We start from the raw sequence: 25,316 nt of genomic DNA, 5'->3' as shown, positions 1-25,316 counted from the left end.
CTGTAATATCTGCTAGATAGTCCAATGGGATGAATGGTGAAATATTCCACCCCTCAAATTGTGTGTTGCCAGCTTTAATAATGTATCATTATTATAAATTGTGCTTTTTCAGTAGCCCCATCTATAATGAAGTTGCTTCTTCCTTGATATCTTATAGCTTACTTGCACTCTCCTAAGGTCAAACAAAAATCCAACCACCAATGCCAGTAACATTCAAGGGCTTCAGATTTAAAATGGAAATAAGTATAGATCATCTAAGTCTAAGGAAGCACTATTTTCACTGCAAAACTGCCCTTCATTAGGGTAGTATTCTTCAAGCTGTCTAAATAAACAAAGGCTTTTATATCAAGGTTCACATTTATAATTCCATACATATATGTCCTCAGTGAAACGCAGTCTTCACATGCTCTACATTTGTCTGCTTCAAAACCTGTCATGAAGTAATAGTTTTTTTTTTTTAACAAAATTCTTCTGCCAGGGGGATTGTTTGTTGGTGGTTATGGAGCCTCTCTGGCCCTCAGATATAATATACATATTCACAGAGTAAGTTGACCTGTTCTATAACACTTTAGAACATAATTTTAAAAAGTTATTGTTCCTGCTAAAGATTTGTGTGTGTCAAACCATAACTAAGAAAACAAATTCCTTAGAGGTAAAATATGCTACTGTTATTTATTTTGCAGCTGGAAAGTAAGAAGGCATAACATGGTTCTTATGGAAACATTTTGCTCCTTTACAAAGCTTGCTTAGCTTAACTGAAAAGTAATTGGAAAAAAAAGCAAATGATAGTAAAGTTGGCCAAATTGTGTTGCATGATTGACAAACTGAGTTATTTTTTTTATTGAACTAGGTATCCCCCTGTGGCTATTCACCTGCTTGATTGCTGCCACTAACTAATCACATGAGAAATTCATAAACATGGCCAGATTGCACACAAACCTTTGTAGTTTGTGCGGGCACTGTTGTTATTAAAGATTTTGGGACCATCAAAAATTATTTTAATTGGAATGATGAAAAATGTTATGCAAAACAGGGTTTGTATTGTATTGATAAATAATAGGGATCCACCGAATCCATTATTTGGGATTCAGGCGAATACCCAAATCCTTTGCAAAAGATTCAGATGAATACTGAACCAAATCCCAATCCTAATTTGCATATGCAAATTACAGATGGGAAAGGAAATGGGGAAAAAATTACTTTCTTGTTTTGTGACAAAAACTCATGATTTCCCTTCCCACAGCTAATTTACATATGCAAATTAGGATTCGGATTCAGTTCGACCAAGCACAAGGATTTGGCCGAATCCCGAAACCTGGATTTGGTGCATCCCTTTTAAATAAACCATCAGCTGCAGCCAAAAAAAGTTAATAAACTCTTCACATGTCTACGCTTTGCTTTTAGATGATGTACTGTACCTTGTGTCAGGTCTCTGTTGTGTTGACGCAATAGCAGGATTATAAACCAAAGTACCTCCAGGCTTGGGATCGCTGAAACCTTCACCAGAATTATTAACACAGATTAACACAGATGTCCGCTATGGGTGGCACCATAGGTAAGTTAATTAAAATAATATGCTTGTGTGTTTCTAAAGATTCTGTCAAATATATTGGCAATACTGTATAAAGTTTTGGTTCATAAAGACATTGTCATAACATGGCCATTTAAAACAAATCTGTTTTTAAATCAATGCAATGATTTTGCTTCTAATTGTACTTTTTGAATAACCTTTCTCCTTTTGGTGACCCCCAATGACAAACCAGTACTGAAGGCCTATAGCTCTCCAGAGTACAACTGAAGACAGTACTCCCATCAGCTCAGTGAAACATGCCAAATAAAAGACTGCAGAAACCATTGCATTCATCCATGAAGGTCTAGTGGGGATGGGACCTGGGTTAATTCTGTTTGTTTGTGGCTTATTTCTTTACTGATGTCTGCCAACTCATTGTGATGTCTGGATACAACCACCGAAACCACTATTAAAACATTTAATTTTAATTTAAATGTAATATTGTTTTGTAATTTGCACTTTACGCATACAGTATTTTGTATATCAAGGGACACTCATGATCCAAAATGGTTTTCCGATTACATCAAGAGGTACAAGTTTCTATTCCACTGTTGCTAAACAATATTCCGAACACTATTAATCTTAAATATTTTTTCAGGACACCTACATTTCATTATGTTTGCTCTGCTCACTATGACAGTATCTTGGAAACAATGCTACACTGCAGAGAGTGTTTAGATGGAGAATTCATTCTTTTAAAATTCTATGTATTGAGCCAAGATGCTTTTTATGCTTTCATAATCCAAGAAAAACTAAACTGTTTTAGGGATAAACAACAAACATTTTATTATAATTTCAAGCAATATTCTGTGTCTGTGTATTTCTCTTCCATTTAAGAAAATATATCTTGCCTGTTTAAGAATGTGTGTTTGAAATAATAATAACTTTTATTCCCCTCTAATGGGGACAAGGAGCACATTATGTACCTTCTGCAGAATCTATTATATTTCTCCTTACTTAGATCTATATAGATAGATGAGCTATAAGATCACTTCTAGCTATGTGTAAATATCTCAAAAAGGAAGAATGCAACTTTCCAGATCTCTAACAAAGAAAATCTAAAGTACTACCTATGAAAACAGGTACAAGAAACACTTTCATTGGCAAGGTTTCAGAGGAGACCAAAATATTGGTTTGCAATAAAATCACTTGCACACTTACACCTATGGTGATACTTAAGGGCCATGCACAATAAATAAATAAATATATATTTTGTTAGATTAACACGATAGAAGAGGAGGATGAGTAATTATTTCTTATAACTCCTTATAACTCCTCTGAGACACTTGCCAATTGATTTACACTTTTTATTTTTTTGTGTTTTTTTTTAGTTATTTCACTTTCTATTCTACAGCTTTCCAGTTTGAAATTTCAACAGCTATCTGTTTGCTAGGATCTTGTTTACCCTAGCAACCAGGCAGTAATTTGAATGAGAGACTGGAATATGAATAGGAGAGTATCTGAATAGAACGATAAGGTAAACAATAGTAATTAAACTGTAAACTCATAGATCTTAGTTATAGTTTTCCAGTAAAATGTAAGAACATTGTCTGAAAGAACTGTGAAGTTTTTTTTTTTTTATAGAATACTACAAGTTTAAATTAAGTTATTCCCAAACTTTATAGAACTGAACTACTTAATCCTAAACTTTCTTTTTATTTAGTAGGGAAAGGTAAATCACAAGACCACAGCCTTTGGTTTTCTGATGTTTTTCCTCTTTGTGGTATCCCTAGGGTTTAGTTAGACATTATCCAGCTAATATCTGGGATATCTTCACCATCTATTATTTAATTTTCCATACTATCGACATGTTATCATTTTGCACAATAAAGTGTGATTAAATCACTAGCACCATATGTATTGCACATTTAATTTCTCCCTTCCTGCCTTCCATCCCCTGAGTGATTTTTTAAATATCTATCATTAAATATCTACCAAGACTAGGGTTCTTGATTAGATCTAATTCTGTGCAACAAACTTCAGCCCTACAATATATATTTGAGGTTGCATTTTATTTTTCCTGACAGTTTGGTGAGCTGTATAATGCTGAGATATGCTCCTCAACCAGAAACATGTTTTAGTATTCAGAGCCCAATACAGCCTTGAGACAGGAACACATGCTCTTCATATTAAGTATTTAGACTGGTGTAAATCTCTCAGAAGTAATTATTACCATCAATTGGTTAAAGATTTCTTTAGGCGGTTGTGGTACACCGCACCGCTGATTTATTTTAAGAAGAATGTATTGCTGGGTTAAAAAAATATTAAGAAACAAGATGTGCATAGAATTGCTTCAGGCTAATATTTCACTTTTTTTTTCTTTCTTCAATCATTTTGGGATTCTTGTCCCCTTCGAATTTAATAATATCCCTTTGAATTTAATAATCTCCCCAGATCCTAATTAATGCATAGATTGGGATCTGCTCAATGTTCCTGCAACCATGTGAAAATAGTTGAATTTTATCTATTTATAATGCATACATGTTAAGTGATGTAAAACCAAATCTATTCAATTCTAGGCTAGAGGGGAGCTGAATCTTCAACATTCTTTCAATGATACATGTAGTCAGAACCAACAGAGAATGAATAGCAAATGAGATACTCCTTTCAATAGTAATTACACCTACAGATACTGTAACTTTTAAAGAAATGAAAACCGGTAATTAATGTATACTGGAAGTTGCTTTTGGTTTACATGTCTTTATTAAAATGGCTATTTTAATGGCTAAAGAAACATACATTAAAAACCAACAGGAGTACCAGTATTTTGAAATCTGCATGGTTTTTAAAGTGAGAATGGAATTGTCTTTTGATTATAGAAAAATGCAAGCCTGGTAAGAATTGAAGATTTGTTTCTTTAAACCATGAGAAATAGCGTTGATATCCTACACCTAATAAGGGAGTGGATACTCCATAATCTGTGGGCTCAAACTAGGAAAGCAAATGAAAACTAGCCTAAATGCCTCCACTGGAAAAACTGTAGCACATAAACATCCATGTACATGGCATTATTGATAAAATATAAAGTGCACACGTTATTAGAAAACATGGAGGGGTTTTCTTGCTTATGCTACTCCTAAAAATACTTAGCGTCATTCATAATGACCACAGTCCGGTGACAAAAGGTGGTTAGCTGGTTTCTTGTAAGGGGAATTTCACATTAGAAGAAATTATAAAGATCTTCAGGGAAACAATGAATACTTCAAAGTTATAACATTTTTACATAAAGTTTTAGACAAATACTAAGGCACACCTCCCACAGCCACAATGTGTCTCTTAAGCTCAGATCAATTTAATTGTCTCAGTGCAACTCCTCTCCTAACCTGGGTATTGAGCCCAGTGTAGTTAAACATAAAAACCAATCAGCAATTAGTTTGGATCAGTCTATTACACATCAGAAAATGAAAGCAAAGATCTTCCCCCATATTGTCGTAATTTGCTGTTTTAACTCTCTCAGCCTTTTCATGTTGTGCATGTTTAATTTTTTACTGCAGTGCATATATTGCAGTTTAGCAAAAAATAGGAAGATGTTGTTTTACATACTCCTGCAGTATATTTAGTTGTTCAAGACATAAAATGCAGATACCCTGTGTGCCTATAAAGTAAATATAGCCCTAAACAAATATTAATCAAAGACCCCCCTGTTGTCCTTTTTTCTAGTCGTAAGTAGTGACTTGCCTGGCAGCTCACGTCTATTCCATTTTTGATCAAAATTTAGCAAATGTCACATTTTTTGCTAATGCTAGTTCTCATTTTATTCCATTATTTTCATCTGCACTTTACCTCTTCTTTTTTCTTTGAGGTCTCACAATTGCTAAAAATTGCTTTATCATTAGAATCAGGAAGAATCATGTTAGAATCTTACAAGCACAATCATTCTAGTTTTACTGTGTACGTGAGAAACATTTTGGCAAAACCCATTACCTTTTATATCACGATAACATGGATGGGCACCAGCATCCAATAAAATGCTGTCTATATTTGGAAAAACTAAAAATTTAAGTTTTTCTCTGTTAATTTAGAAAGAGTCTTTATGTTGAACGTTTTTAAAATAATCATTTGTCTGTAGGAATTTTGTATTCTGCACCTCTCCTATTACCTGGTTGCCACTATTTAAATGCTGGATTGTTGGCAGCCTCAGTTGCTGGCATGGTGCCTTTCATGCTCGACCCAAGCTACAGTACTGACATGGCTTGCCTTATTGGTGTCTCTGCATTATCCTCCATTATGGTATGTAATTAATCTCTTACAGTGCTAAACAGTGCAAATAAATATAATAAGCAAGGATAATAGTGGAATGAAGGTATTTTGCTAGTCAAAATTAGATTTTGACAAAACTTTGGACCAGAGGGACAGAGCTGGAGGTTAGGAGGAAAGCCCTAGAAATGTATGCTTATGTAGACCCTTAACAGGACTAACAAATATTTTGTGCCCAGGGGCGTAACTACAGAGGAAGCAGACCCTGCGGCTGCAGGGGGGCCCAGGAGGTACAGGGGGCCCCATGAGGCTCTCATTGATGAGTAATTTGAACATATATTGGTAAAACAGGACAAACACTGGATATATTGGGGGCCCTAAAATTAATTTGCTGTGGGGCCCAGCAACATCTAGTTACACCACTGTTTGTGCCTTAAGCTACTAAAAATGCCTTCCCCTTTAAACAAAACAGGGATTGTTTGTCCATATATTACCAGTCCTATGCTCAATTTTCATCTGATTCATTAAGAATTCTATTGCTTCATTATACATTTTACAAAAGGTACTAGTTTTACCTGCAACTTAGCATTTGAGCATTACAATTGAGCATAGGACTGGCCAGATATGGGATGACTTTGACGTAGTTGGCCAGCTTAAATATATTGCAATATATGGACAAACAATCCCTAGGTCAGTGCACCCAGAAAACAAAAAAATGCCTAGGTGCAAGGACTTAAAACATTAATGATAACAAAACAATAAATAGTCCGCACGCATAGGTCTTACTTGAAAAAATTGGTGTGATTTATTCTATATTATAAATCACACCAATTTTTTCAAGTAAGACCTATGCGTGCGGACTATTTATTGTTTTGTTTTATATATATATATATATATATATATATATATATATATATATATATATATATATATACATATCAAAGAAATCCACACTCATAGGTCTTTTGTAAAGAAAAAAATGGGTTTATTCAATGTTTCGGATCTTAGACTCGAGCCGTCATCAGGAAGCTTCCTGATGAAGGCTCGAGTCTAAGAGCCGAAACATTGAATAAACCCATTTTTTTCTTCACAAAAGACCTATGAGTGCGGATTTCTTTGCTCTATAGATTTTGATATATGTTCCAGCACCTAGGCATTTCCATTGTTTTCTGAGTGCACCTTTCCAGTAGTTTGTTTATTTATATATATATATATATATATATATATATATATATATAAAGCAACAAAAAAACCGCACTCACAGGACTTTTGAAGGTGCAAAATCCAAAAAAAATTTTATTTCAACGTTTCGGCTATTCACTTAAGCCGTCATTCGGCTTAAGTGAATAGCCGAAACGTTGAAATAAAAATTTTTTTGGATTTTGCACCTTCAAAAGTCCTGTGAGTGCGGTTTTTTTGTTGCTTTATCTATGATTGATTATAACCAGCACCTAGGCAGTAACAATTGTTATGTGTGCACCAGATTTTGGTCTTTATATATATATATATATATATATATATATATATATATATATATATATATATATATATATATATATATATACCGGTATATAAATAAATATATATATAAATAAATATATATATAAAACAGACCTGAGTTATTTCATGGAACTGTAGCTTTCTGATATAGCTTTTAAGTTCTTAGCTTTACTTTAGATACATTCATTTTGTTGTTTCTTTAGTGTTTCCAAGAACTGGATTTAAAATGGCAAAAAAATCCCAGACTTTGGTAAGAAATAATTGAAGGGCGGCTAAAAGCCAACAGCTTGTTGAGCTTGAAATAACCACAAACCATAAGGAGGTATCCCAAGACATCCTGTAATAATTACTGCACACTAATCCTCTGACATTATCATTTTCATTCCCAGTGATCAGGTCAGCATTGCAAAACTTGGCTTGCTTGCTTTCCAAAATTCTTACATGCAAGGAAACCGTGGGACAATAATGATGTATGCCGCCATTGATATTTTACAGTGGATAATTCAATGACACAAAAGACAGAGTAAGAAAATACAATAGTATATCTATATATTTTCAGATTTAATTTCAACCAGGCTTAAAATATTTTTCAGTATTAAAATAGAAATATGGCTTGTTTTATTACTAAGATATTTAATGTAAAATAATGTTTACTTGCTAGCATAAACAATCTCAAACCCTATGAAATAAATACAAGTTTAATAAAGCATGCCAATACATTCTCTGCTAAATCAAAAGACCCAAATCAGGAACATTCGGAGAGAAAACACACTTTGAAAGCATTATAACTTGAATAAGTGAGATTACTGAGATTTCAATCAACAAAATATAATGAAAAAAGAATTTCTTATCAAAAGGTAATCATTGCTAAAAATAACTGAAAAAAATCTACAGTATTTATATCAAGTTTTTAAATTGAAATCTCACTGTGACCTGGTTCCATCCTAATCTGCTAATAAGCAAGGGTTCTCTTTGTGCCAGGAAGTCATCTGTTTTAGTATCTAAATTATCATGATTTTGTGGTGTGAATTATATTTTAGTTAAGTTCAAATAGATTTGACATATAACAAATAAGTAAGGAAATCCAGACCTAAATTATTAGTGGTTGGGAGCAAATATACAACATACATGACACGTCCATTTATTTTTAAGGATGGGGTCTTTGCACAGCCAAAGCCCAGTATCCCATTATTGATATGGTGAAAATGCTCCAGGATAATGGAAAGACTGTTCGGTAAGGATGTCCTACGTCTCTGTGTATCTGTTACATGTAGGACAAGGAAGGTATCCTTATCCTTAGTCAGAAATTTATATCACCAAAGTTATTGTGGTCTATTATATCAGCAGGTAAGTCATTATTTGATAACCGGTAAATTCTCTAGTATTCTTGTGAATCCATAAGTTTCTTTCGCAACAAACTTTCCTGTGTATGTTCTTAAATAAGAATTATCCATAAAGGTATATATATATATTCATTACCTACCCTTTTCTCAACTTCAATTTGTGTTCATTTTTTTCATATCAGATAAAAAAGCCAATTTTAAATAATTTTAAATAATATAGGTTCAGATTTCATATTTTTATATTGTTACATGTTCCTCTGTTACCCTTTATCATCATCTAGCCTACTGCCTAGAAAAGTCGAATTTTTCCGAAACAAAAAATGCAAATTAGATTATGAATCAGAATGTTTTTTATTTTTAAAAAAACCAATACTTTTTGCGTATTTTAAATAAAGTATAAAAACCTAAACGTATAATGTCCTTTTAAAGGACAAGGAAAGGCAAAAAAAATAAAATCCCATTTTTACTTTCTTTAATGAAAAAGAAAGTAAGGCGGGAGCCCCCGCCTTACTTACCAGCCACACAAAATTCAAGCAGCTTTGTTTATGATGATCCCTAAGCAGTCCAGACCACACTGAGCATGTGCAGGGTCAGGGTCAGGCAAAGATGTTTAACAAAGTTACAAGATGGTGACCCCCTGTGGCCAACTTTGAAAGCATAAATCATTTGTTTGATTAGGCTTTGTGGTGCAGTAAGTTCATGCTTATTTTTAGTATACAAAATACAGCATTTCTAACCTTATTCTATTTTAGACTTTCCTTGTCCTTTAAATGGCAACTGAAGCCTTGGCATAAAGGCATGGTAACGGTTAGTGACTTCTAAAACATTTTACAGTGTTTTCTGAAGGTATCCAGCTGTGTGTGTTACACAGCTAGACATAGTACAGATATACTTTAAAAACAAATATACATACATATATTTGTTATCTATATTAACAAGTAATTGAGTCACAGGACATAAACACACACAGGCCAAAATGACAGTTTCAAACTTTTACCATGGCAATAAATCAAAATGAATACAATATAAACAAAGGCACAAAAGCCAGTTGCTTGCTGCAATCTGTGTTTTATATACAGGTTTTCTGTTTGTATGTCCATTTGAGCTGCATTCATCAATACAATGGTGTTCCCTGCATACAAATACAGGTTGTTCATTTGCCAGAGCTCTGTCCCACCCCTCATGGCACTTCCCAAATGAGTTGGATATTGCCTATATTCTATAAATAACATAATGGCAAGTTTATTTGATCCATTATAGATCAACAGTAAATTAGCATTAAAACCCCTATTTTTTGTATCCCGATCTATGTAATACATTAGGATAATTGAAAAATCTGCTGCTACTGGGTAAATATGGCATGATATTGCCATGAGTGTATGATGGACCATTGCATCATAGTAGGTCAGAAATCTGGGACATAGTTTGCTAAGATTTTACTTAGCAGTTTGCAGCTCCCAACACTGTATTAGTTAACAACCTTCTCTTATTTCTTTAGATCTGTGGGATTTGTCTCCCTTGCACTCACTGCTTTCTGGCTTCAGTAGCTTGCCAAGTGCCTTGAAAAATGGCCCAAAACTACTAAGGGAAGGGAGCCAAAATAGAGCATACGCACTGTTTTTCATATCAGACCCTACATAAAGCAGATGCCTTATTTTGGATTCAAAATGGCAATGGCAGAAAGACAGCTTTAATATATAAGATCTGTGATTATCAGAGTCTAAGAAAGTATTAGCAAACAATTTCTCAGTTTAGAACTATGGGTGGTATCTTTGTACTGCAACAATATGTGGGGGGTTTCTAAATTGAAGGTCTTCAGTGTAACAGCTTTGTGCAGTACCAACCTAATATAAAATATGGTATTTTCTGCTTTGTGGAGTCAGATGAACAGTTTTATCTCTGCCAGCATGCAAATGCATACATTTCAAAAGCTGACTGCCAAATAAATGGTATGTTAAGAATTTAATTGGTCTGGTTAATTGAAAAAAGTATACAGTCTTTCATAAACATTTGCCTAGAAAACTTTTTTATTTGATACTGTAGATTTAGCATTCACCCAGTGGAATGTTCTACTGGCTGAATCTGGGGTTTCCTATGATATTGTGCTTGAAATGGATGAGATTAATGAAGTCTTCCCAGTTAAGAATATTGTAGTGTAATATGATATGTAGTATTCCTAGTGTCTATGATTTCTGCATTATGCCGTACCTGGCCAAGCAGTTATGTGATATTTTCCAAACAATACATCTGTTAGTCATTATCTGGAAAAAGGTTAGATTATTGCTTTTCTTCCAAGACAGATTAATAAAGACAGAAATATAAAAGATACCGTACCTTTATCTTGTAGAGGGGCTACATTATAGGTAAATCAAAGCGCAAAATGTGTTGTTTTGAGAATTTGTTTTCCTGTTTTAGCAGTAAGAACTGACAATATGTTGCTTGAAATGGTGACAAAGACACAACAATGTTCCTCTCAGGACACTTTTTAACTGGCAAAACAAATCAGAAGTTAAACTATTATAGCATTCTGGGACAACCCATTATCTACAGTAGTTCTCTTCCCTCTCAATTAGAAGTTATAATTATCTGTTATTTATATAGCCCTGGCACATTTTATGACAGCACTTTTCAGACATTGTACTTCATTTACATCAGTCCCTGCTCCAGTTGAGCTTACAGTCTAAGGTCCCTAGGTAATAAATGATAGTGATGGTATTTGTGCATTTCAGCATCAAAATGCTCCAGTTTTTAAGCTGAAAAGAATGGGAACAAGTGCTGTCACACTAGACATATCACTTACATTATGGTGGGACCAAAGTCTTCAAAAAATGAATACAGGTAATGTATGGGACCTGTATGGGAATATTATTATCCCATTTTCAATATTTGTTTTTCTAATGCACTTCTAAAGCTGGACAGATTCAGCTATGTTAGATTTACTTAAAAAGGTCAGAATAGTCTCATTTGCCTGCCCTAGCCCTCTCTCTCTCATTCAGTGCAATATCCAGCAATGAGGTACAAACAACAGTTTTCAGACAAGATATCATACAATATATCGTGCAATGCTATCACTGGAACAACTATAGAAGAAGCAGACCCCGTCGTCACAGGAGGTCAGACGGGCCCGGACCATGGGATCTGCTTCATATACAGATTCAAATAAATCCCCACTTGCTTTCCTTTATATTTTGGCGGGGGGTGGCTGTGGACGCAACAAACACAAGCCACAAAACGTAGGTTGGTGGGCAGGGGTCTGGGTAGTCTCCTCATGGATGTGAGTGAAGTTGCAGCTAAGGGGATAGGATATGATAGGGTACAGTATTTAGGCTCTTTCCAAGGTTTTAGAATTTTATCTATGTCATATCAAAAAATGTGTATAAATAAATTAACATCCTTTTTTTTATTTGGATAAGCCATGCAGGGGATTACATCCTTCTGACTAGTTGACTCTATGCAGTATTTGTTTTTAACTAGACATAATTTGCTAATGATTTTATTATTTATAGGTTAAAAAAAAAAAAATGTGATGCTGTGCAGAGTAAAATTAAAGAAATATAAGATGCCATTCACTATGCTATAACTTATACTATTACAACAAGTGCATTACAAATAAAATGCAGGGATAATTACCTGTATTTGCCTCATTTATAAATTCATTGTGTACTGTGAATTATAGCTATTAATCTGCCATTCACACGTTATACACACTTGGATCCTTGTCTACTACATGAGTTGATGTATTAAGGCCTCAAATGCTGAACCCCAAGGATAGTGTGTGGAATTGGAATTTGATGATTTCCATAATAGCATTTGAGCAACTTGCCCATGGGATCGGAGAGTTTTACACTATGAATTCCTGCATGCGTTTAAGTGTTGCTTAATGGATGGTATATTCTAATGACTTTGTTTTTCATGAGTCACAGGTTGTCGCTCATATACAGATACACTGGACTGTCATTTTATATTTTTATCAATAATGTCTGACAACTTGGATTTATTTACAGGGGTTTGTTCACCTTTGAGTTAACTTTTAGTATGATGTAGAACAGGGATCCCCAACTTTTTTCACCCATGAGCAACAGTCAGAAGTAAAAGGAGTTGGGGAGCAACACAAGCATGAAAAATGTTCTTGGGGTGCCAAATAAGTGCTGTGCTTGGCCATTTGGTAGCCCCTATGTGGATTGTCAACCTACATTGAGGCTCTGTTTGGCAGTGCACCTGGTTTTTATACAACCAAAACTTGCCTTCAAGCCTGGAATTTAAAAATAAGCACCTGCTTTGAGGACACTGAGAGCAACATCTAAGGTGTTGGAGAGTAACATGTTGCTCACAAGCTACTGGTTGGGGATCACTGATGTAGAGAGTAATATTCTAAGACAATTTGCAATTGTTTGTTTTTATTATTTAAGGTTTTTGAGTTATTTTTTTATTCAGCAGCTAGCTCTTCAATTTGCATTATAAACAATCTGGGATCCAAATTACCCTAGCAACCATGCGTTCAGGGCCGGATTTACATAGTGGGCGCCCCTAGGCCCACTGCCATTCCTTGCCCCTGTCCCCTCTTCTTTATTCTAGCAAATTTACATCATCTGGACTGGAGCAATGGGGATTGGTGCACAGGAAATTTAAAAAATGATTGTACCTCCAGCACATTGTTTTTGAACCAATATGGGTGTGGTTGGGCAGCATGCCCCCTCCCTAAAATCCTGCGCCCTAGGCCCGGGCCTAGGTGGCCTTTCCACAAAATCCAGGCATTGATTTGAGAGACTGGACTATGAATAGGAGAGGGCCTTACTAGAAAAATTAGCAATAAAAAGTAGCAGTAATAATAAGTGTGTAACCTTACAGAGCATTTGCTTTTTAGATGGGGTCAGTGACGCCCATCTGAAAGCTGGAAAGAGTGAGAAGAAAAAGGCAAATTATAAAACTATAAAAAAATAAATAATGAAAACCAATGGAAAGGTTGTTTAGAATTGGCCATTACATCCCATACTAAAAGTTTACTTAAAGGTGAACCACCCCTTTAAGAAAGTTCAAAATTACTGTAGCACTCTGATCACTTATTGTTATAGCAAAAAGTGATATATTGGCTCAAAAAGCAGACATCAAATTCTGACAATGTTTCCGGACACGTTGGGCCTTTATGAAGTCTGAATTTACAAACATAGGGCGAAATGTAATAAAATTCTCAGAGAACAAATATGAGTGCAAAGAACAATAGAAATTTGCATGTTGCAATGTAATATTCTTTATTAGTCTTTTATTGCATTTCGAATCTTAATTGCACATTGAGCACTTTTACGAAGTGCTTGATGGTGGAGCAAACGTAACAACTCTTTTAGTAAGAAGTTTTAGTACATACACTAAGCACTATCGCAAATTATAAAATGAATTTAAGATAAAAAATAATTTAAATATTTTGGAATATGCAAACAAGTCAATATCAACCAAGTTAGCTAGTTTCAAAATGTTAACAGGAACAGCAGATTTGTAGAAGTGACTCATACACAGCAGTGCTGTTAAAACTGTGAGGTTTACATGAACTTTTATTTATTTTTGAATTATATTTTGTTTAATAGTTATGTAAATATTTCCAGGTTGGCTCAACAATCTTTTGTACCTCAAGTGGTTTTGGATTTTTTTTTTAAATCTAGAATGGGAACGAATGGGAGACGAATGAGGAATTTGGTTTAACTAAAAGCAAAAAGAAGAGTTTGCATTGAGACGATCGCCATATTAACAAAGCACAACAAAAGCACATGACTAAAAAAACTTAAAATACTGTAAGTCTACTGGGATTCTAGGCATGGAAAAAAAATGTAGAGCATTTTAAATATTTGGGAAACTTTAAAATACAATAGCATCTAGCTTGGCAAAAAAAAACAGCATAACTAAACACCCCACTATTATTGCTACAAAAGCTGCCTCTCTTACTCCATTCTGTGCCTGGGCTCCCTTTGTGGTTGTCATTGAAATTATTAAAGGAAATATTTTTTACTGTGTAGTTTGTCCTTCTTATTCATGGTGGAACGTGAAATGTACCCTAAATTTTTCTACCAGATGTACTAATTTTAAGATTATTGTGTTCTTTCTGTCTTCACCTGCTGATGATTTTATGCTACTGTGTGCAAAAATACTCAAACACACTCATGCATAAATTTGGGCACCCCAACAGAGATATTACATCAATACTTAGTTTAGCCTCCTTTTGCAAATGTAACAGCCTCTAGACGCCTCCTATAGCCTTTGATGAGTGTCTGGATTCTGGATGGCGGTATTTTTGACCATTCGTCCATACAAAATCTCTCCAGTTCAGTTAAATTTAATGGCTGCTGAGCATGGACAGCCTGCTTCAAATCATCCCATAGATTTTCCATGATATTCAAGTCGGGGGACTGTGACGGCCATTCCAGAATATTGTACTTCTCCATCTGCATAAATGCCTTTGTAGATTTCCAAGTGTGTTTAGGGTCATTGGCTTGTTTGAATATCCAACCCTGCGTAACTTCAACTTTGTGACTGATGCTTGAACATTATCATTAGAATTTGCTGACATTGGGTTGAATTCATCCGACCCTCGACTTTAACAAGGGCCCCAGTCCCTGAACTCGCCACACAGCCCCACAGCATGATGGAACCTCCACCAAATTTGACAGTAGGTAGCAGGTGTTTTTCTTGGAATGCGGTGTTCTTCTTCCTCCATGCAAATCGCTTTTTGTTATGACCAAATAACTAAAGTTTTGTCTCATCAGTCCAAAGCACTTTGTTCCAAAATGACTGTGGCTTGTCTAAATGAGCTTTTGCATACAACAAGCGACTGTTTGTGGAGTGAGTGCAGAATGGGCTTTTTTCTCATCACCCTGCCATACAGACGTTCAGATACACATACAGATGTGCAAATTGCGCTGAATTGTAGAATGATGTACAGATACACCATCTGCAGCAAGATATTCTTGCAGGTCTTTGGAGGTGATCTTTGTGTTGTCTGTAACCATTCTCACAATCCTCCAAATATGCCGCTCCTGTATTTTTCTTGGCCTGCCAGACCAGGGTTTTACAGCAACTGTGCCTGTGGCCTTCCATTTCCTGATTACATTTCTTACAGTTGAAACTGACAGTTTAAACCTTTTTTGTAGCCTTCCCCTAAACCATGATACTGAACAATCTTTGTTTTCAGATCTTTTGAGAGTTGCTTTGAGGATCCCATGCTGTCACTCTTCAGAAAAGAGTCAAACAGAAGCACAACTTGCAATTGGCCACCTTAGCCCTTTCGCTGCCAGACAATTTGGCCAAGTTGGAACTTCTATTGCCAGACCGTTTGTGAACATTTTTTGCTCTTTCACTTTAGGGGACATTCCTGGGGGGGTCTTTTAGTTTACCCATGAAAACAAGATATTGTTTTTTTCAGGACAACCTAAGCTTTCAAAATATGCTAGAATTTAGTTGTCATTCCAGTCCTGTAAAAAGATATGGGCTTCTAAGTGTATAAAAAAAACAAAAAAAAACAGTTTCACATGATACAAACGCATATATCAGAAGCATAATTTATTTTATGCATGAGAACATGGCAGATTTGGAAAGTTCTGTGTCTCCCGAACAAACCAATACCAAATATATATAATTTTATGGAGATTTCTCACTTCGATAGTTGAAAACTCCGAAGCAGTAAACTACCAAATTTCCAAAGCACCGCTCCACAAAACAGCATACATCTGATTTCAAGGCCAAACATTCCACTAACAGTAGGTTTACCCTAAAAAACTACCCCTTATTGGAAAGAACAGATTCTAACGAGTTCAAAATGGGTAAATATATATTTGTACTCCAAACTACCAAGTTGCAATTCTTTCCTAAAGTTAGCAGTTTTTATAAAAATGTGTTACATTTTTGAAAAATTACCTCAAAGTGTGCAGTCTACAGCATTGTATCTCCCACATATCATTATACACCAAGATACAACACCCCAAATATGAAAGCCCAGGGTCCGCTGAACAGTTTGATGCCCAATATGCATAGGTGCACCTAAGTATGTGGCATATAGGGGCCCCAGAACGAAGACACCCCATATGAGTTATCAGTTCTGGAATTCCAAATACTGCAAAATCCGCACATTTACATCATTTTTCAAGGGGCAAAAGTACAAAAATGTATGTTCACCCCAGAAAACCATATACTTTTGGAAAGTACACATTCCGACAAATCTAATATGGGTATGCACATCTTTCTACTCCAAAGTACCAAGCCGTAAAGCTTTCCTACATTTCGCAGTTTTTATGACATTACCGAAAATCAACTCGATATTGCAAATCTGAAGCATCGTATCTCACACATATCATTATATACCAAGATAAAATACCCTAAATATGAAAGCCCGGGGTCCGCTGAACAGTTTGATGCCCAATATGCATAGGTGCACCTAAATATGTGGAGTATAGGGGCCCCAGAACGAAGACACCCCATACGAGTTATCAGTTCTGGAATTCCAGATACTGCAAAATAAGCACATTTACAGCATTTTTCAAGGGGCAAAAGTACAAAAATGTATGTTCACCCCAGAAAACCATATGTTTTTGGAAAGTACACATTCTGACGAATCTAATATGGGTATGCATGTCTTTCTACTCCAAAGTACCAAGCCGCAAAGCTTTCCTACATTTGGCAATTTTTATGACATTACAGAAAATCACCTCAATATTGCAACTCTGAAGCATCGTATCTCCCACATATCATTATATACCAAGATAAAACACCCTAAATATGAAAGCCCAGGGTCCGCTGAACAGTTTGATGCCCAATATGCATAGGTGCACCTAAGTATGTGGAGTATAGGGGCCCCAGAACGAAGATACCCCATACGAGTTATCAGTTCTGGAATTCCAAATACTGCAAAATCACCACATTTACAGCATTTTTCAAGGGGCAAAAGTACAAAAATGTATGTTCACCCCAGAAAACCATATGTTTTTGGAAAGTACACATTCCGACGAATCTAATATGGGTATGCACATCTTTCTACTCCAAAGTACCAAGCCGTAAAGCTTTCCTACATTTGGCAATTTTTATGACATTACAGAAAATCACCTCAATATTGCAACCCTGAAGCATCGTATCTCACACATATCATTATATACCAAGATAAAACTCCCTAAACATGAAACCCCAGGGTCCGCTGAACAGTTTGATGCCCAATATGCATAGGTGCACCTAAGTATGTGGCGTATAGGGGCCCCAGAACGAAGACACCCCATACGAGTTATCAGTTCTGGAATTCCAAATACTGCAAAATCACCACATTTACAGCATTTTTCAAGGGGCAAAAGTACAAAAATGTATGTTCACCCCAGAAAACCATATGTTTTTAGAAAGTACACATTCTGACGAATCTAATATGGGTATGCACGTCTTTCTACTCCAAAGTACCAATCCACAAAGCTTTCCTACATTTCGAAATTTTTATGACATTGCCGAAAATCACATCAGTATTGCAACTCTGAAGCATCGTATCTCCCACATATCATTATATACCAAGATAAAACTCCCTAAACATGAAAGCCCAGGGTCCGCTGAACAGTTTGATGCCCAATATGCATAGGTGCACCTAAGTATGTGGCGTATAGGGGCCCCAGAACGAAGACACCCCATACGAGTTATCAGTTCTGGAATTCCAAATACTGCAAAATCAGAATATTTACAGCATTTTTCAAGGGGGCAAAAGTACAAAAATGTATGTTTACCCCGGAAAACCATATGTTTTTGGAAAGTACACATTCTGACGAATCTAATATGGGTATGCACATCTTTCTACTCCAAAGTACCAAGCCGTAAAGCTTTCCTACATTTGGCAATTTTTATGACATTACAGAAAATCACCTCAATATTGCAACTCTGAAGCATCGTATCTCCCACATATCATTATATACCAAGAAAAAGCACCCTAAATATGAAAGCCAAGGGTCTGCTGAACAATTTGATGCCCAATATGCATAGGTACACATAAGTATATGGCGTATAGGGGCCATAGAACGAAGACAGTTCTGTAATTCCAAATACTGCAAAATCAGCACATTTACAGCATTTTTCAAGGGGCAAAAGTACAAAAATTTATGTTCACCCCAGAAAACCATATGTTTTTGGAAAGTACACATTCTGACAAATCTAAAATGGGTATGCACGATTTTCTACTCCAAAGTACCAAGCCGCAAAGCTTTCCTACATTTCGCAATTTTTATGACATATACAAAATCTCCTCAATACTCCAACTCTAAAGCATTGTATCTCCTACATATCAATATATAGCAATATAAAACTCCCTAAACATGAAAGTCTGGGGTACGTTGAACAGTTTGATACCCAATATGCATAGGTACCCCTAAGTATGTGGCGTATAGGGGCCCCAGAAAGAAGACACCCCATACGAGTTCTGTAATTCCAGATACTGCATAATCAGCACATATACAGCATTTTGCAACAGGCAAAGGTACAAAAAACTAGGTTCACCCCAGAAAACCATATATTTTTGGAAAGTACACCTTCTGCCCAATAAAAATTTGCTAAAACTGTCTTTCTACTCCAAACGTACATACTGCAAAGCAACGCTAAAGGCAGTGGTTTTTATGATATTTCTGAAAATCTCCTAAAAATATTGCAGTTGGTCGCATTTATCTCACCCAATTTCTTACATAAAATTGGAAAACACCCTAAATATTGACGCCAAGGGTCTACTGAACAGTTTGATGCCCAATATGCATAAATATACCAAAGCAGGTGGGCATGTGCGGACCCCAAATGAAAACAGTGCATAAGAATTTTCTCAGCTGTCAATTCGCCTTCTGTGAACATAGCGCCCTGACTGCATATAATGTGCCGTAAGACCCCCTAACAGTACAAAGACCCCCCAAAACCATATATTTTTGGAAAGTATACATTCTGCTGAATAAAAATTTGCTACAACTGTCTTTCTACTCCAAACATACATACTGCAAAACAACGCCAAAGGCAGCGGTTTTTATGATATTTCTGAAAACCGCCTAAAAATATTGCAGTTGGTCGCATTTATCTCACCCAATTTCTTATATACAATTAGAAAACACCATAAATATTGACGCTAAGGGTCTACTGAACAGTTTGATGCCCAATATGCATAGATAAACCAAAGCAGGTGGGCACGTGCGGACCCCAAATGAAAATAGTGCTTAAGAATTTCCTCGCTGTCAATTCGCCTTCTGTGAAGATAGCACTCTGACTCCATATAATGTGCCGTAAGACCCCCTAACAGTACGAAGACCCCCCAAAACCATATATTTTTGGAAAGTACACATTCTGCTGAATAAAAATTTGCTATAACTGTCTTTCTACTCCAAACTTACATACTGCAATACTATGCTAAAGGCAGCGGTTTTTATGACATTTCTGAAAATCGCCTAAAAATATTGCAGTTGGTCGCATTTATCTCACCCAATTTCTTACATACAATTAGAAAACACCATAAATATTGACACTAAGGGTCTACTGAACAGTTTGATGCCCAATATGCATAGATAAACCAAAGCAAGTGGGCACGTGCGGACCCCAAATAAAAACAGTGCATAAGAATTTTCTCGACTGTCAATTCAACTCCTGTGAACATAGCACTCTGACTGCATATAATGTGCCGTAAGACCCCCTAACAGTACAAAGACCCCCCAAAACCATATATTTTTGGAAAGTACACCTTGTGCCGAATAAAAATTTGCTAAAACTATCTTTCTGCTCCAAATGTACATACTGCAAAGCAACGCTAAAGGCAGTGGTTTTTATGATATTTCTGAAAATCACCAAAAAATATTGCAGTTGGTCACATTTATCTCACCCAATTTCTTACATACAATTAGAAAACACCCTAAATATTGACACCAAGGGTCTACTGAACAGTTTGATGCCCAATATGCATAGATATACCAAAGCAGGTGGGCACGTGCGGACCCCAAATGAAAATAGTGCTTAAGAATTTTCTCGGCTGTCAATTCGCCTTCTGTGAAGATAGCACTCTGACTCCATGTAATGTGCCGTAAGACCCCCTAACAGTACGAAGACCCCCCAAAACCATATATTTTTGGAAAGTACACATTCTGCTAAATAAAAATTTGCTATAATTGTCTTTCTACTCCAAACTTACATACTGCAATACAATGCTAAAGGCAGCGGTTTTTATGACATTTCTGAAAATCGCCTAAAAATATTGCAGTTGGTCGCATTTATCTCACCCAATTTCTTACATACAATTAGAAAACACCATAAATATTGACGCCAAGGGTCTACTGAACAGTTTGATGCCCAATATGCATAGATAAACCAAAGCAGGTGGGCACGTGCGGAACCCAAATAAAAACAGTGCATAAGAATTTTCTCGGCTGTCAATTCGACTCATGTGAACATAGCACTCTGACTGCATATAATGTGCCGTAAGACCCCCTAACCATACAAAGACCCCCCAAAACCATATATTTTTGGAAAGTACACCTTGTGCCGAATAAAAATTTGCTAAAATTATCTTTCTGCTCCAAATGTACATACTGCAAAGCAACGCTAAAGGCAGTGGTTTTTATGATATTTCTGAAAATCGCCTAAAAATATTGCAGTTGGTCGCATTCATCTCACCCAATTTCTTACATACAATTAGAAAACACCCTAAATATTGACGCCAAGGGTCTACTGAACAGTTTGATGCCCAATATGCATAGATAAACCAAAGCAGGTGGGCACGTGCGGACCCCAAATAAAAACAGTGCATAAGAATTTTCTCGGCCGTCAATTCGCCTCCTGTGAACATAGCACTCTGACTGCATATAATGTGCCGTAATACCCCCTAACAGTACAAAGTACGCCTTGTGCCGAATAAAAATTTGCTAAAACTGTCTTTCTGCTCCAAATGTACATACTGCAAAGCAACGCTAAAGGCAGTGGTTTTTATGATATTTCTGAAAATCGCCTAAAAATATTGCAGTTGGTCGCATTTATCTCACCCAATTTCTTACATACAATTAGAAAACACCCTAAATATTGACGCCAAGGGTCTACTGAACAGTTTGATGCCCAATATGCATAAATATAGGTGGGCACGTGCGGAACCCAAATAAAAACAGTGCATAAGAATTTTCTCAGCTGTCAATTCGCCTTCTGTGAACATAGCACTCTGACTGCATATAATGTGCCGTAAGACCCCCTAACAGTACAAAGACCCCCCAAAACCATATATTTTTGGAAAGTACACATTCTGACGAACACAGAGTTGCTAAAAATATGTTTCTATCCCAAATTATCAAAGTGTAAATGAGGCTAAAAAATTACATAAGGAAAAACAATGCAAGCATAAAACTGCAATAAAAATCACAAAAAAGCAAATACAATTAGGAAAATCAACGAAATAAGAAAATAACTGATCCGACAGCGTGGTTAGAGGTCAGAATGCTTGATCCAGTAGTCATGCTGTGAAATCTAAAGTTTTTAGGGAAATAACATAAGGGAAACTTAGAAAATGAACTAAAAAAACAAAAAAAAAACCCCTATAAGTGTGTGTTTGTGTATGCATGGATGTACAGCTCTAAAAAGTGTATAAATATTTGCATATATGTATTTGAGTATGTAAATATGTGCAAAAGTTTGAAAAATCAAAAAAATCAGAAAATCAAAAAAAAACAAACAAACTACTTTTACTAGTATGTGTACTGTGTATATGTAAATGCCTGTAAATGCCTGTAAATACCTGTAAATAAGTAAAAAAAAGGGGCACTTACCAAATCTAGATGAAGAGGAGTCCTTTTCAGTGTTTTCAGTTGAAACACGCTGATTCACTACACCAGGAAGTGCGTGGGCGGAGCAGGAACATGTGCTGTGCTGATGCTTGCGACATGGAAGCTGCTGATTCTGTTGCTGCTGTTGCTGCGTCTCTCTGCGACCCTGGAGTGGAGGATCGCCGATCTTTTTCAGGTAAGCTCGTTGCCTAGGGGGTTCTGCTGCTAGCTGCTCCTCTCTGCACGCTGATTTTGCAGTGTGTGCAGAGAGAGAACTGTTTTAGTAAAGAACGTAGCTCCTACGTTCTTGGCACTTAAAGCCTTTTTTTCAAAGAACGTAGGAGCTACGTTCTTGGCAGTTAAAGGGTTAAAGGGATACTGTCATGGGAAAACATGTTTTTTTCAAAACACATCAGTTAATAGTGCTACTCCAGCAGACCTCTGCATTGAAATCCAATTCTCAAAAGAGCAAACAGATTTATTTATATTCAATTTTAAAATCTGACATGGGGCTAGACATATTGTCAGTTTCCCAGCTGCCCCAGTCATGTGACTTGTGCCTGCACTTTAGGATGGAACTACTTTCTGGCAGGCTGTTATTTCTCCTACTTAATGTAACTGAATCAGTCTCAGTGTGACTTGGCTTTTCAAAAGAGTGTTGTTCTTAGATCTACCAGGCAGCTGTTATCTTGTATTAGGGAGCTGCTATCTGGTTACCTTCCCATTGTTCTGTTGTTAGGCTGCTGGGGGGGGGGGAAGAAGGGGATGATATCACTCCAACTTGCAGTACAGCAGTAAAGAGTGACTGAAGTTTATCAGAGCACAAGTCACATGACTGGGGGCAGCCAGGAAACTGACAATATATCTAGCCCCATGTCAGATTTCAAAATTGAATATAAAAAAATCTGTTTGCTCTTTTGAGAAATGGTTTTCAGTGCAGAATTCTGCTGGGGCAGCACTATTAACTGAACTTTTCCCATGACAGTATCCCTTTAAATACCTTTTCTCATGATGGGACACACCTGCCTATGAAGTACAAGGCTTAACGAGCTAATACAACCAATTTGGTGTTACCAGTAATTCGTATTGAGCAGTTACATGCATTCAAATTAGCAAAATTCCAAATTTTTGCACAGACAGTTTTTCACATTTGATTTCATTTCATACAACTTAATACTGCTTCACTAAAAATGTTTGTTCAAAAAACACCCCAGTACTCTGTTACTGGGAAATTTACAAACTGCAAGCAAAGCATTTTAAGCAGTTTTCATATTCATAGCGCTCTGGTTTTTTTTTTATTTGCACATTTTTATATTTGGATGTAAATTGTAAATGTAGATTATATTGAATTTGTGGTTTTAGAGAAAATTAGTTTGTGGTTTCAAAAACCTCTAAAATCACTAAAATGAGTGTTTATACAGTGAGGGGCCCATTTACTTAGCTTGAGTGAAGGAATAGAGGAAAAAAAACTTAGAATTTCGAATGTTTTTTTGGCTACTTCGACCATCGAATGGGCTACTTCGACCTTCGAATCGAACGATTTGAACTAAAAATCGTTTGACTATTCAACCATTTCATAGTCAAAGTACTGTCTCTTTAAGAAAAAACGTAGTTCGCCACCCCCCCCCTAGTTCGCCACCTAAAAGCTACCGAAGTCAATGTTAGACTATGGGGAAGGTCCCCATAGGCTTTTCTAGCATTTTTTTTGGTCGAAAAAAAAATCGTTTGATCGATGGATTAAAATCCTTCGATTCGAAGGATTAAATCGTTCGATCGAACTATTTGCGCTAAATCCTTCTACTTCGATATTCGAAGGATTTAACTTCGATGGTCGAATAGCGAGGGTTAATTAACCCTCGATATTCGACCCTATGTAAATCTGCCCCTAAGTGTCTGTCATGTTGTGCAAGTAAACACAATATATACAATGTACATCTAACTAAATATACTATACAAAACAAAAATAGCTAAAACACAGGTATGCAACATAAAGCAGTATTTTAAAAGGGTTTACATTCCTTGGCTAAGGATTTCTGTTGGGGAAAACTGTTGTAAAGGTTAATTTCTGGGAAATGGTTAATTTAAAAGAAATTATAATCCCAAAATGTCTCTTATTAGCAGCATAAATCAGACTTTGAAACAGTTTCAGGGTCAGATTGGTGGGCCAGGATCCTGCACTCATTGGTCCCCTTTTTTTTTTGGAGGGGGTTATTTACTAAAATCCTAATTTATCTATTTTTTTTTTATTAATAAACCACAACCAAACTCCCATGCCTGATTTGACCTTATTTATTAATTTAAAAACTCAAATTAATCGGATCGAGAAAACACGATAAAATTGAGCGAATATCCGAATCCTTCAATTTTTTTAGACTTTTCCCTCCCGAATCACTTGTTTTTTTGTTTTTGTGCCCAAAAACCCAGAATGTTTTGGCTTTTTGGGCTAAACCCAGTGCAAGCACCAATAACTTCAAATTGAGCTTGGTGCCCAAGACCTCAACAGGTCTGAGATGGTAGATTTTTGGATTCAGACTTTTTGCAGCATCGGGGTATAATAAATCTTGAAAACGTCAAGGTTTTTTCCACTAAAAATTTGAGTTTTTGTTCCAAAAAACCAGACCAGATAAATTTTCGTTTAGTAAATAACCCCCTGAGTGTCTAATTCAAACTTGTAAGTTTTAGCTCAAAAAACTCTAATTGCAGCAAAATTTTGAATTGGAACATTGATAAATCAGCCCCCTATGAGTGAAAAATCTCTTAAGGCAAATTTGCACCTGAAAGGCAACTCATGGCAATAACATTTTGCTTTCATTGTTCAACAACAACAACAAAAAAGCAAATCAATGATTGATTGCTGCTGGGGTGCAAATTTGCTCACCGTTGATCAAATACCCCTAGGAAAATTAAGTTTTTCCACAATGAAACTGTGAAACAGTC

Source organism: Xenopus laevis, chromosome 3L (assembly GCF_017654675.1).
Source record: "Xenopus laevis strain J_2021 chromosome 3L, Xenopus_laevis_v10.1, whole genome shotgun sequence".
In the NCBI taxonomy this organism is placed as follows: Eukaryota; Metazoa; Chordata; class Amphibia; order Anura; family Pipidae; genus Xenopus; species Xenopus laevis.
Note: the sequence above shows the minus strand (reverse complement) of the source record.